Raw genomic sequence first — 11,781 nt, forward strand, 5'->3', positions numbered from 1 at the left:
TACAAGGTTTAAGCACAGAGGTTTTTTAGTGAGTTAGAGTTGTTGAGAAGACAGTCTGGAGCTAGAAGAGACAGAGAAGATAAGTCTGTGGGTTGGGCTAGTCTGGTGTGAGAAACTGAGAGAATTTGTTAAGAGGAGTCAGTCAAACAGTTGAGACAATCAGTCAGAAGGTATTAGGAAGGTATAGGCCGGTAAAGAAACTAAAGTTAAGATACTGACAAGAATATTATCCGAGAAACCATAAACTTGTTAATGTTTGTAAAATAAACTTGTTGTGTTTTTTTTTGTTCACTTTTAACAACTGACTGGACTCAGTGTTTTACCAGAGAGTAACTGGTTGGTGGCAGCGGGGAAGCGAGCACAGTGGTGGCACAGGGATCAATAGACTGTTAAACGTTCGGGGACCCTGTGTGATCGCCACAGTCACCAACATGGCGCTTGTGAGCACAATTGTGCTCTTGAGGTCTTCCCCCTCATTCCCACCAAGCCTCTAAGCCCTCTCCATCACCAGTACATAATTGTTCCTTTGGTTGGGATGGCGGTTAGCTTTTTCTCCCTTGGAAAATACATATAGGAGACAGAGGAAGTGACATTTCGTACTACTTCCTAATTCAGTTCTATGTGCTTCTCAAGGCTCAGGCGAATTCTGCTGGATCTGACTTTCATCTCAGTCTGTTGGAAAAGCGAATCATGCACACACATGCTTTCAGTCTTCCTCTCTTGTGGGAAGAGGAAGTTGACCCAGGGAAGTATAGGCAGAAGTGACGAGAATCCATGGCACCCAAAAATTCAGGCATGCCCAAGGGTCTAAAACTGATGGCAGCCAAGAGCTGAAGGCTATCTGTTGCATCAATCCACTCTATAATCAGCTGTTCTGTTCTCCTTTAACAAATAAGAACGTGCTGCTTTTTTTGTTTTGTTTAAATATGGTAGAAGACGGGGGTGGGAGGAAAGAGAAAGCTTCTCAACAATGCAAAGTGAACCACACACGTGAGAAGTGGAAGGCTTCAAGTCACTTTCAAGTCCACACAGGTGCACTTGAAGTGCACAAGTCCACCTCCTAGAACTCATAGATTTAACAAGTGAGACCTGCAACAAAATGTGACATTATGGGGTGCTGCTATGGTTCTAGTCTGCCAGATAGATAGCCATGCCCAGGATATGCCATGGATTCCATTCACACTCACACTAAGAAAAATAGAATACAAAGCAAAAACAAAACAAAACAGGGGGCAATGATTTACTAGAGGTAGCAAGCAGAAAATAGGGACAGTTGGAGCACATGCAACTCCACCCCCTCTCTTTTCTGAACCTGCTAGATTTTAATTAAGATGCAGCCTGGAACCTACCAGAGATTATCGCGGGTCACACAAAACTATTACTGAAAGGTTACGAGGATGTTAGCAAAGGAAGTAGGTTAACCACAGGGGAGCTTGGAGGTTCATGATTGGCTCTAGCAATATATAATCTTCATCAATGACCTACAATGGATGTTTCACAGCAGGAGTGAAACATCCGAGGACAACAGATTTATTTTGACTTTTCGGATCCAAGGAGCATCTTAATGGTTTTCACAGGGATCCAACAAAACAGGAACTTTAGGAGAACTAACTTATTATGAATTAATTCAGTGGCAGCAGCAATAAAATGAAATACAATGGGGGGCTGGCCGCAGGAGACACACAGGGATTTTCTTGTGTGGGTTTCCACCTTCATCTCACTCACTTGTGCAAATGGAAATTCTGTTCATGGCAGGAGCTTTCTGACACATGGTCTATGGACACTAGATTTAAAGCAGGTATCTTGTAAGTCTGAGGTGTTTTAATTTTTTTTTAATTATATTTTATTACTTTTCCATACATTCAATCCACATTACAATTTCTGTTAAATTTCCCATTTTTGACTTCCTTCGGCTTCTCTGCCAATCATCCAAATTCAAACTTCTTTAATTACACATTTCCAAATTTTACTATTGCCTTTATACCTACCCCCCACTTCTATTTTGCCTTTTTACAATATTTCTTATTCTGTTACAGAGCTTCTCTAAATGCCACTAGCATTATTGCATTATCACTTATACATTCCCAATATTCAACCAATTTTCCCCAGTCCTCGATGAACTTTTGATCTCGTAGATATCTGATCTTCCCAGTCAGTTTATCAAGTTCTGCATAGTCCATCAGCTTCATTCTCCACTCCTCCAACGTTGGTATTTGTTCTTGTTTCCATTTCTGGGCCAGTAGTATTCTTGCCGCTGTTACTGCATATTGGAAAAGTTTGTGGTCCTTTCTATTTATTTCATTACCAACAATTCCTAAAAGAAAAGCCTCTGGTTTCTTAACAAATGTATATTTCAACATTTTTTTCAGCTCAATATATATCAACTCCCAGAAGCTTTTCACTTTCTTACATTCCCACCACGTATGATAAAATGTACCATCTTTTTCTTTACATTTCCAACACTTCTTACATGTTTTGTACATTTTTGCAAGTTTTACTGGTGTAATATACCATCTGTATATCATTTTCATAACATTTTCCTTTAGTGCAGTACATGCAGTAAATTTAATACTTTCATTCCATAGTTTTATCCAGTCGTTAAATTGTATATTATAACCAATATCTCTGGCCCATTTTATCATAACTGATTTAACTTCCTCATCTTTTGTATGCCATTCCAACAATATCTTATACATTTTGGATAGGATTTTATATTCATTATTTATTATTTCTGAGGTGTTTTAATTTTTTTAATGCATGTTGAAGTTTATGGTGATGTGGCGATCACACAGGGTCCCCGGACGTTTCACCGTCTATTGATCCCTGTGCCACCACTTGATTTCTCGCTGCCACCACCCAGGCCCTACCTGGTACAATACTGAGTCCAGTCAGGGTTAAATTGGAACATAAACTTCTGTTTATTTATTGCAGTTTAACAAGCGTGTGGTTTCATAAACGGTATCGGTCAATTACAATCATAGGGTGCCTATCCAGACCTATAACTTCTGCTACCTGCTTTCACTCACTAAACCAACTTTCAGATATCTACTTGTCTTCCTAGCTCCTAACTGTTCCTGACTCAGCTTATTTCACTATACTAACTCAACCTACCCACAAACTCTATCCCAATTCACTCCCACTCCAACCAACCACCCAACTCCCAACGAACTCCCCTTTCACCCCTCACAGAGCTGGTTTTATAGTCTCTCTGACTCCACCCCCCTGGGTTCTGATTGGGTAACCTGTTTAACTATTTCACCTCCAGCACTCTCATATGTTAACATCACAGGTGGTTCCAGATTGGGGCTTAATTTGCTGATGGGTTGTTGAGATGTCATAAATGGGTAATAGGCAACAAGGTTTGGGTCCCCCCCCCAATATTGGATCCCCCCACCCTCAATTTGGATTAAATGTGGGGGGAACATGGGCTGGTGTTCTACTGCCAAAATGTCATGTGGACATTGCAAAACAAACAAGCAAGCAAACCCTACTCTGAACAAGGGGCACTGGGCCCTCAATAAATGTCCATCTGAAAGCACCCTTAGTTTTCTTAGCTTTATTTTCTTACATTTAAATCCCATGTTTCTTCCACCATCAACCCCAAAAAAGCATGCCTGTGGTTCCTTTGAGGTCTTCCATTGAGGTACAGATGAGATCCAGGCCTGCTTAGCACAGGTGAATTCAAGCCATACTCTGAGAGATCCACCATCACACTACAATTTAAGCATAGTGGATGGTTTAGGTGTAGAAAGATCTGAGCAGCATTGTGGTCCCACAGTAACATCGCATGTTTCATTCCTGGCTTTGTAACTGCTTCTCATTCAAAATGAAATATGTCGGTCACATCTAATTAGGCACAGTTCACCAGAAAATGAATCAATGCCAGGATAACAAAAAGGCGAAACAGAAAGTGCTTCTTTAACCCAGGTTTTGGTGTGTTTTTCCCCATTTCTAGATGCACATATTTCAGGCTGAGGCATATTCGCTTCACGTACAATCTTTCCCTTTGCTAGAGGTGGTGGAAATGACCCAGTGTGACAGGGGCTGTCTGATCAATATCTCAAAGCAATACCTCAAAGACTTTGTCCCAGTGAAGAAAACTCTTGCGCTGTAGAATCCCTGCAAAGGCCTCTTTAATCTACCAAAAGCAAAGAACAAAACCCTGACAGAAGCAGTTTCTACTGCAAATATTGAAATTCATGGCTGATAGCTTTCTACATCAGCCACAAATTTCCACCGTGAACATGTGTGTTTCTCCCAGTGTCTCTACTACCCTAAAAGTCTTCCTCTAACTTTGGATGCTTCCAAAACAGTGACAAAACAAATTATTTATCTATTATATGCTTGATTGACAGGAACGGACTGGTCAAAGAGATGGTCTGAGAAGAGTGCTGGAAACAGGTGAGTCCAAACGCTTGGCCTCCCTTCCTAAATCAAGGCTGGTGAATGTGACAGTTGGAAGACTTCAGGGAGCATAAGAACGATCAGAAGAAGGAAGAAGGTGGTCTGCCTCAACACTTCAGATGGCCCAAATGCTGACAGGCTAAGTAGGAAGGTGGCGGCAACCTCAGTTCTTAGAGAGGCAACAAGAACATTGTGAGGAAAGTTGTAGTCATACTGCTTGTGTTAATTGTGCTCAGGGGCCAGTCTAGGAGAAGGAAGGGGTTGGAATCTGAACACAAGAAGGTAGGGGATATTAAGTATAGTAAATTAATTTGTGGATCGAGGGCCCGACCCCCGCTATGTGAAATAAACACACAAGGACACGTGATATAAGGTTAATGGGCAAGAAAAGGCCACAACTTTATTGATTACAGCAGTGAAAAGGTATTGGCTTAGGCATTGGATGACTATAGGAGGTGGGTTTATTCAACAGTAGGTGGAGCCTGTTGATGCTAATCCAACTATAGGCTCACCCCCTGATGTCACCGAGGGTCGTGCCATGGCCTCCCGCCAAGCAGGCATCGGACGGAATACACGACCGCCAGATTCCTTTAACGGAATAACCCACGGTAGATAGCATAGGCGATGGCCACACCTAGCCCTTGACACACATGAATCCAATGCCTAACCTACCCACCAATACCACAAAAGTTGTGACGATTGCTACGAGGTAGGCGAAAAAACCAAAAAGCCTAATGCCAAATGGAAAAAATCCTACCAGGCCCCCCAGACAACCGGGGTGACCAACCTAAGGTCCATAGCAAGGCCAAAAAACCTAGACCCTGAGCTAAATGGGAGTGGAGGGTGGGTGACTCGCTGCGGGATGACGACGACTGAGGAGGAGGCGGAGCTGGAGCCGCAGCATTAAGCTGCTAAACACGCCCCCTGGAGACACCTGGTTGGCTGCCTCCGGTGGGCATGGGCGCCAGCCAGGTGAGGAGGGGCAGGGGCTAAGGCCCCCGGCCAGGGGCGGAGCTCGGGCTCCCGCCTACAACCACTCCCCTCTCTTCCAGGGAGGAGAGTCTTTGCTGAAATTGTAAATGCCTGTATGCATTACTATGTGTTTAAATTTGATTGGTTGGTAACTGAATTCTAGAGAGTTCTCTAGTAGTTCTCGTGTGATTGGTGAATGTTGGTCACATGGGAGGCATCTAGTGAAGGAGAGACTCCATTTTACATGAAGCAAGATGACAGTGTTTTTGAATCCACGGTGAACGCTGCCACGTTGAATAGAGTGTCGGAGTGCTTCTTCTCTGATTGAAAGAGAGAAAAGCTGCAGGAGAAGGTAAAAGTGGAAATCTCTCGTAGGAGATGCAAGGCATGGCCTAAATGAGATGCAGAAGGCTGGGTGCTGAGCTCTGGAAAGGGAGAAAAATACAGTTGTTTGGAAGTCAGAAGAAGAGACTTTAAGCCCATTCTTGGAGAAGCATGTGACTGTAAATATTATTTTTAAAATTCATCTATAGCTATAAGTTTCTGCAAGCAAAGTTTTTGAATGTCAAAGTCTGGACATTGGTTTAATTTCCAAAGAAGGGTGTCAGTCATATATATGATTTGAGGTTCTTGGCTGCGTTTTCACTACTCTAACTTCAACAGGAGACACTTACAGGAGGACCCTGTGATGAGCCAGGCTTCTAAGTTCTGAGTGCAAAGGACTCGCTAGGTCTTCTGTGAAGCAAGAATGCCATGGCATTATGTGGAACATCAAGAGAGTGGGTTGGAGAAGACAACACCCCACTGGGAATTGTAACAAAGGGTTTCCCCCATATTTTTTCCAGGCTCAGATGAGCTACCCAAGCTACCTAAGGTCAGCCACTTTGTTTTCAGAATTCCCATTAATTGGGAATTTTTCCATCTCTGCCGTATTAAGCAGTTGGTCCCTTCCCTTTCTCGCCCTGATCTGGCCACAGTGATCCATGTGACGGTCACCTCCAGGCTCGATTATTGTAACTCGCTCTACGCGGGGCTGCCCTTGAAGCTGACCCAGAAACTCCAGCAGGTGCAGAATGCCGTGGCAAGGCTCCTTACAGGGTCCTTGCCATGGGATCAAATTCATCCAGTGCTTTACCAACTGCACTGGCTCCCGGTGGAGTACAGGGTCAGGTTTAAGGCAGTGGTTTTTGTTGGTGAGCGGAGGATAGGAGAAGCTTTGCTTCTTAAACGTTGAAAAAAGTTCTTTGTGTGGAGACATATGAACTGTCGCTCCCGTGTCAATAACAAACGAGTTCCCAACATCTGGCGTGGTTCCTTTCGCCATCAAAGCCTTTCCAGGTTTCACCGAAGTCTTGGTGTGACCTTTGCCTGACACCTCAGGCTTTGCTGAGCGGCCCTTCGCTCCTTTTGGCTGACGTGGCTTCTTGCAGTTACGCTGAATATGCCCAGCCTGTCCACAATTGTAACATCGGACAGCGTTCAAAGCTAGAGCTTTCTCTCCAGTAGCTTCATCTGCGGGGGAATTAGAACTCCGTTCCTCCCTCCCCCTGTCCTTTTCTTCCAGTGCAGCAAGTCTGTCATGTTCATTCAACACGACGGCAGACACCCTTTCCGCGGTCAAATCTTGAGCCGGGAGGGAACCAAGCTGACTGGCAACCATTTTGTAAGTCCGATTTAGGCTGTTGATCATCATGAAGCAAAACACTTCCTCCTGGAGACGGAAATTGCGTTCCACCACCTGCTGGCGCAGATATTTCATCTCCGTCAGGTGCGCTTGAACATCTCCATCAGGCGCAAGCCTCAGATTGGTCAACTTCTCAAAATACAGCAACGCTGAAGAACCAGCATCCCTCTGATGTGTTCTACGCAGCATTTCCCAAATTTCCCGTGCATATTCCAAACCCTGAATATGCACCAATTGGTCATCTGACACACACAGAATTATAGCCGTTCTGGCTTTCAGATTCTGTGACTCCCAACCTCGGGTTGGTGCTGCTGGGATGGGGTTCTCAATCACGTCAAAGACCCTCTGATTCTGCAGCAGGGCCTTCATCTTTATAGACCAAGATGAATAATTGTCATTTGTCAGGGGAGGGGGATAGGGCAACGCTCCCGCCTTCTTGGAATCCATGCTGAATTCAAGTTTGTGCTTTCTCTCTCAAGCCTGCTTTCACTTTCTAGTCAGTAAATTACCTTGGCTAGCAACTCTCTGTTGTGTCTTTGTCTCTGACTTAGACACAGCTCCAACCTGTCCTCGGTTGTTTACAACAGCAACACATGCAACAGCTAAGTTAGCAAACTCTTTTGAGTACCTCTTGGGTGGTTGACCCTTTGTTACTCTCTCAGACCTACGTATGAGGTGCTGATCCTCTCTGCTCACAGGTCCAGTCTCAGGACTCTTTGGAGAACCAGTTCCAATGGTAAACAGTGGTTCATCCTTCAGTTGTGAAGGCCTATCCATTGTGTGAGACTTCCTCTCAATGACTGTGACAACTGAGCTCTCCGAGCTATCAGTGTCATCACTTTCAGTACAGCTGTAATCAGTAAAATCATCATCATCTGAATCGTCCTCAGTGGGAAATGTGTGCACTATCACTCTCTCCTGTTCAGGAGCACTCTCTAGAAATTTTGTGAGAATCACCTGACCAGATTCAGACAAAATTACTCTGTAGAGACCCTTTTCATACCCCACAAAAATGCCTCTGGCATTCTTTACTCCACCTGGAGCTTCTGTTCTCACATGAGACCCAAAAACCTTGAAATGGGCAACAGAAGGTTTTCTGTGGAACAGTTTCTCAAAAGGAGAACTTCCCAACTCTTTTGAAACCTTTCTCATCTTCGTATAACAGAACGACATTAGAGACTCGGCCCAGTACTCATGTGGCAGATGTGAACTAAGCAATTGCGCTTCCATCCCCTTTTGCAATTCTTTGTTCACCCGTACACAGACACCCTTGTTCCACGCTTCCGCTGAAACAGCAATCTTGTGTCTGATCCCCTTCTTCTGCAGGAACCTCTGGAAATCCTGTAAAAGAAAAATCTGCTTCTCATCTGTGAATAGACAATCAATGTTAGCATCATGCATACTCTTAACTTTGTCACAAAACTCCTGAAACCTCTCCAAGGCTTCCTGTGGCTTTCTCAACACATAAACCCAGACATAGTTTGAGAAATGATCCACACACACAAGATAAAATCTTGTATTGCCTCTAGATGGTTCTAGAGGACCAATCACATCAGCATACACCCGCTGAAATGCTCTGTTGACCCCGGTCACCTTCTTGCTCACACCTGCAAGAGAAACTAGGTTAGACACAGATGAATTACATTCCATGTAATCACTTTGTGCAAAAGTCAACAAATATAGTCCATCTTTCTCTCTGGCCGAAAGAAATAACTCTCCATCTTTGTAGATCTCGCAGCTCTCAGCATCGTAGGACAATCTCAGTCCTTTCTTTGCAATCTGCGAAACACTCAGCAGATTGAACTTTAATTCAGGAACCAAGTAAACATTGTTTATTGTCAAGTTCAGACTCTTAAGATAGACAGTCCCCACGCCGGCCGCTTCCAGTTCCTGACCGTTGGCCTGTTTCACAGCGAAGCTTTGCTTCTTAAACGATGAAAAGAGTTCTCTGTGTGAGGACATATGAACCGTCGCTGCAGTGTCGATAATAAACGCGTTCCCAACATCTGGCGTGGTTCCTTTCGCCATCAATGCCTTTCCAGGTCTCACCGAAGTCTTGGTATGACCTTTGCCTGACGCCTCAGGCTTTGCTGAGCGGCCCTTCGCTCATTTTGGCTGACGTGGCTTCTTGCAGTTCCGCTGAAGATGCACAGCCTGTCCACAACTGTAACACTGGACAACGTTCAAAGCTAGAGCTTTCTCTCCAGTAGCTTCATCTGCGGGGGAATTAGAACTCCGTTCCTCCCTTCCCCTGTGCTTTACTTCCAGTGCAGCAAGTCTGTCATGTTCATTCAACACGACGGCAGTCACCCTTTCCGCGGTCAAATCTTGAGCCGGGAGGGAACCAAGCTGACTGGCAACCGTTTTGTAAGTCCGATTTAGGCTGTTGATCATCATGAAGCAAAACACTTCCTCCTGCAGACGGAAATTGCGTTCCACCATCTGCTGGCGCAGATATTTCATCTCCGTCAGGTGCGCTTGAACATCTCCATCAGGCGCAAGCCTCAGATTGGTCAGCTTCTCAAAATACAGCAACGCTGAAGAACCAGCATCCCTCTGATGTGTTCTACGCAGCATTTCCCAAATTTCCCGTGCATATTCCAAACCCTGAATATGCACCAATTGGTCATCTGACACACACAGAATTATAGCCGTTCTGGCTTTCAGATTCTGTGACTCCCAACCTCGGGTTGGTGCTGCTGGGATGGGGTTCTCAATCACGTCAAAGACCCTCTGATTCTGCAGTAGGGCCTTCATCTTTATAGACCAAGATGAATAATTGTCATTTGTCAGGGGAGGGGGATAGGGCAACCCTCCCGCCTTCTTAGAATCCATTTTGAATTCAAGTCTGTGCTTTCTCTCTCAAGCCTGCTTTCACTTTCTAGTCAGTAAAAAACCAAAAGTTCTCTTCTGGGTGTTTACTGTTTCACTGACAGGCAAACCTTTGGGCTGTCTTGGAAACCAGACAACCAGAGAGGTACACTGGGGAAACCAGTGGCGGGGAGTTCCAAGGGTGGAACTGAAACAACAGGGGAGTGTTATGTGTTTAACAACTGTTTGTTTTCTTCTCTGGATCACGCTTTGTTTGCTGCAACACGCATTGATTCTTTTGGGGGAGGATGTTACGAAAAAGCAGCAATGCAGAAGCGAGCTCCAGGTGGCTGGAATGGTAAACAGGAAACTGATGTTATTGAAATGTACCGTGGGAACAAGAGACAGTGTACTGAGCACCGGATGTTAGCTCAGAGTGGCACATGACCCTGTACTGGAAGTACATGGGTGGAGTTTATTCTCTCTCTGCAGTTGGAATCAGAGTGTACAGACATGTTTTCTCTGTACTGCTGAAAGACAGGAATAAAGACATGTAAATATATTTCTGTCTGTCTCTTTCCCCCTCCCTGGGAGAGGAGGGGGAGGAATGGTGTGTTCTTCTTTCACGTTGGGAAGAATCGCCGAGGGAGACCTCCCTTGATCCTGCCGGGAGTCGCTGGCAGGGGAGGTCAATAAGGATTCAAGCCGGGCACCTGGAGGGTGGCCAAATTCCTCTGGACTAAGAGCTGGGACTGGCTCTGGTGGCTTGAAATTTGACATTTTTGACCTTTAAAGCTCTATGCGGCCTAGGACCCACATACCTACGGGACCGCCTCTCCTGGTATGCCCCGCAGAGGACATTAAGGTCCAGAAATGACAACATTTTGGAGGTCCCAGGTCGCAAGGTGGTTAGGGCCAGGGCCTTTTCAGTACTGGCCCTGACTTGGTGGAACGCTCTGTCACAAGAGACTAGGGCCCTGCGGGACTTGACATCTTTCCGCAGGGCCTGCAAGACAGAGCTGTTCTGCCTGGCCTTTGGTTTGGACTCAGTCTGACCCTTATGTTTCCCTCCCCTTATGGTTTTGATGAGGCTGCATTTTAAATTGCATTTTAACCTGTATTTTAAATTGTTTTTTCTTTTCTTTTCCTATTATGTTTTTACTGTAATTTTACTGGTGTTAGTCACCCTGAGCCTGGCTCTGGCCAGGGAGGGCGGGGTATAAATAAAATTTGTTGTTGTTGTTATTATTATTATTATTATTAGTTCATGCCCAAGCTTCTTTCTGGCTTTGTTTTGTTTTTAGAGACAGCCTAGCAACTGCCTGCCATTCCAAACAACTTTTGAAAGGTACCTAACAAAGGCAAAAACAGGGAAGCTTCTCAGCACTGGGATCAAATGTAGAGCTTTGGTGCCACGAGTCAAAAGCCTGTGAATTCCTGCAGCCTCTACAGCTGTCAAGATTCAGCCTTTCTAATGCAGATTTTGGTTTCAAGACTTAATAAGCACATCGCCTAAAAATAAATAAATAAAGGCCTGCTGCTTCACCACATTTGGGGGGGGCAGAGAGAGAGATGCTCACTATATTTAGTGTTGGTAATTGTGGTGTATCAAGAGCAACAATGTAAAAATCAGAATCTCAAAAGATGGAGCTTAGGAACAACTCCTGCATTGGTCAACACAAATAGGCAAGCTTAAAAAAGCTGATTGTGACCGATTCATTCCCAAGACATTAAGGCATGTTATATCATTATATGAGCTGCCTGTCCTCGGTTTGCATAAGAACATAAGAGCCGTCCTGGATCAGACCAATGCCCTATCTCATCCAGCATCCTGTTCTACCAATGCCCAACCAGATGCCACAAGCAGAACCCGAGCACATCATGTATTTGGTCGGATCCTACATTTAGCA

At 44.8% G+C, this 11,781-nt stretch overlaps 1 long non-coding RNA gene across 1 annotated transcript; it reads left to right on the top strand.

Annotated features, from left to right (window-relative positions):
- Window positions 1-5,598: 5,598 nt before the first annotated feature.
- LOC128422600 (uncharacterized) lies at window positions 5,599-11,455 on the top strand. The gene is made up of 2 exons (XR_008332534.1): window positions 5,599-5,728; window positions 11,176-11,455. It is a non-coding gene; the product is annotated as an uncharacterized LOC128422600 (long non-coding RNA).
- Window positions 11,456-11,781: the final 326 nt, after the last annotated feature.

Source organism: Podarcis raffonei, chromosome 10 (genome assembly GCF_027172205.1).
Source record: "Podarcis raffonei isolate rPodRaf1 chromosome 10, rPodRaf1.pri, whole genome shotgun sequence".
In the NCBI taxonomy this organism is placed as follows: domain Eukaryota; kingdom Metazoa; phylum Chordata; class Lepidosauria; order Squamata; family Lacertidae; genus Podarcis; species Podarcis raffonei.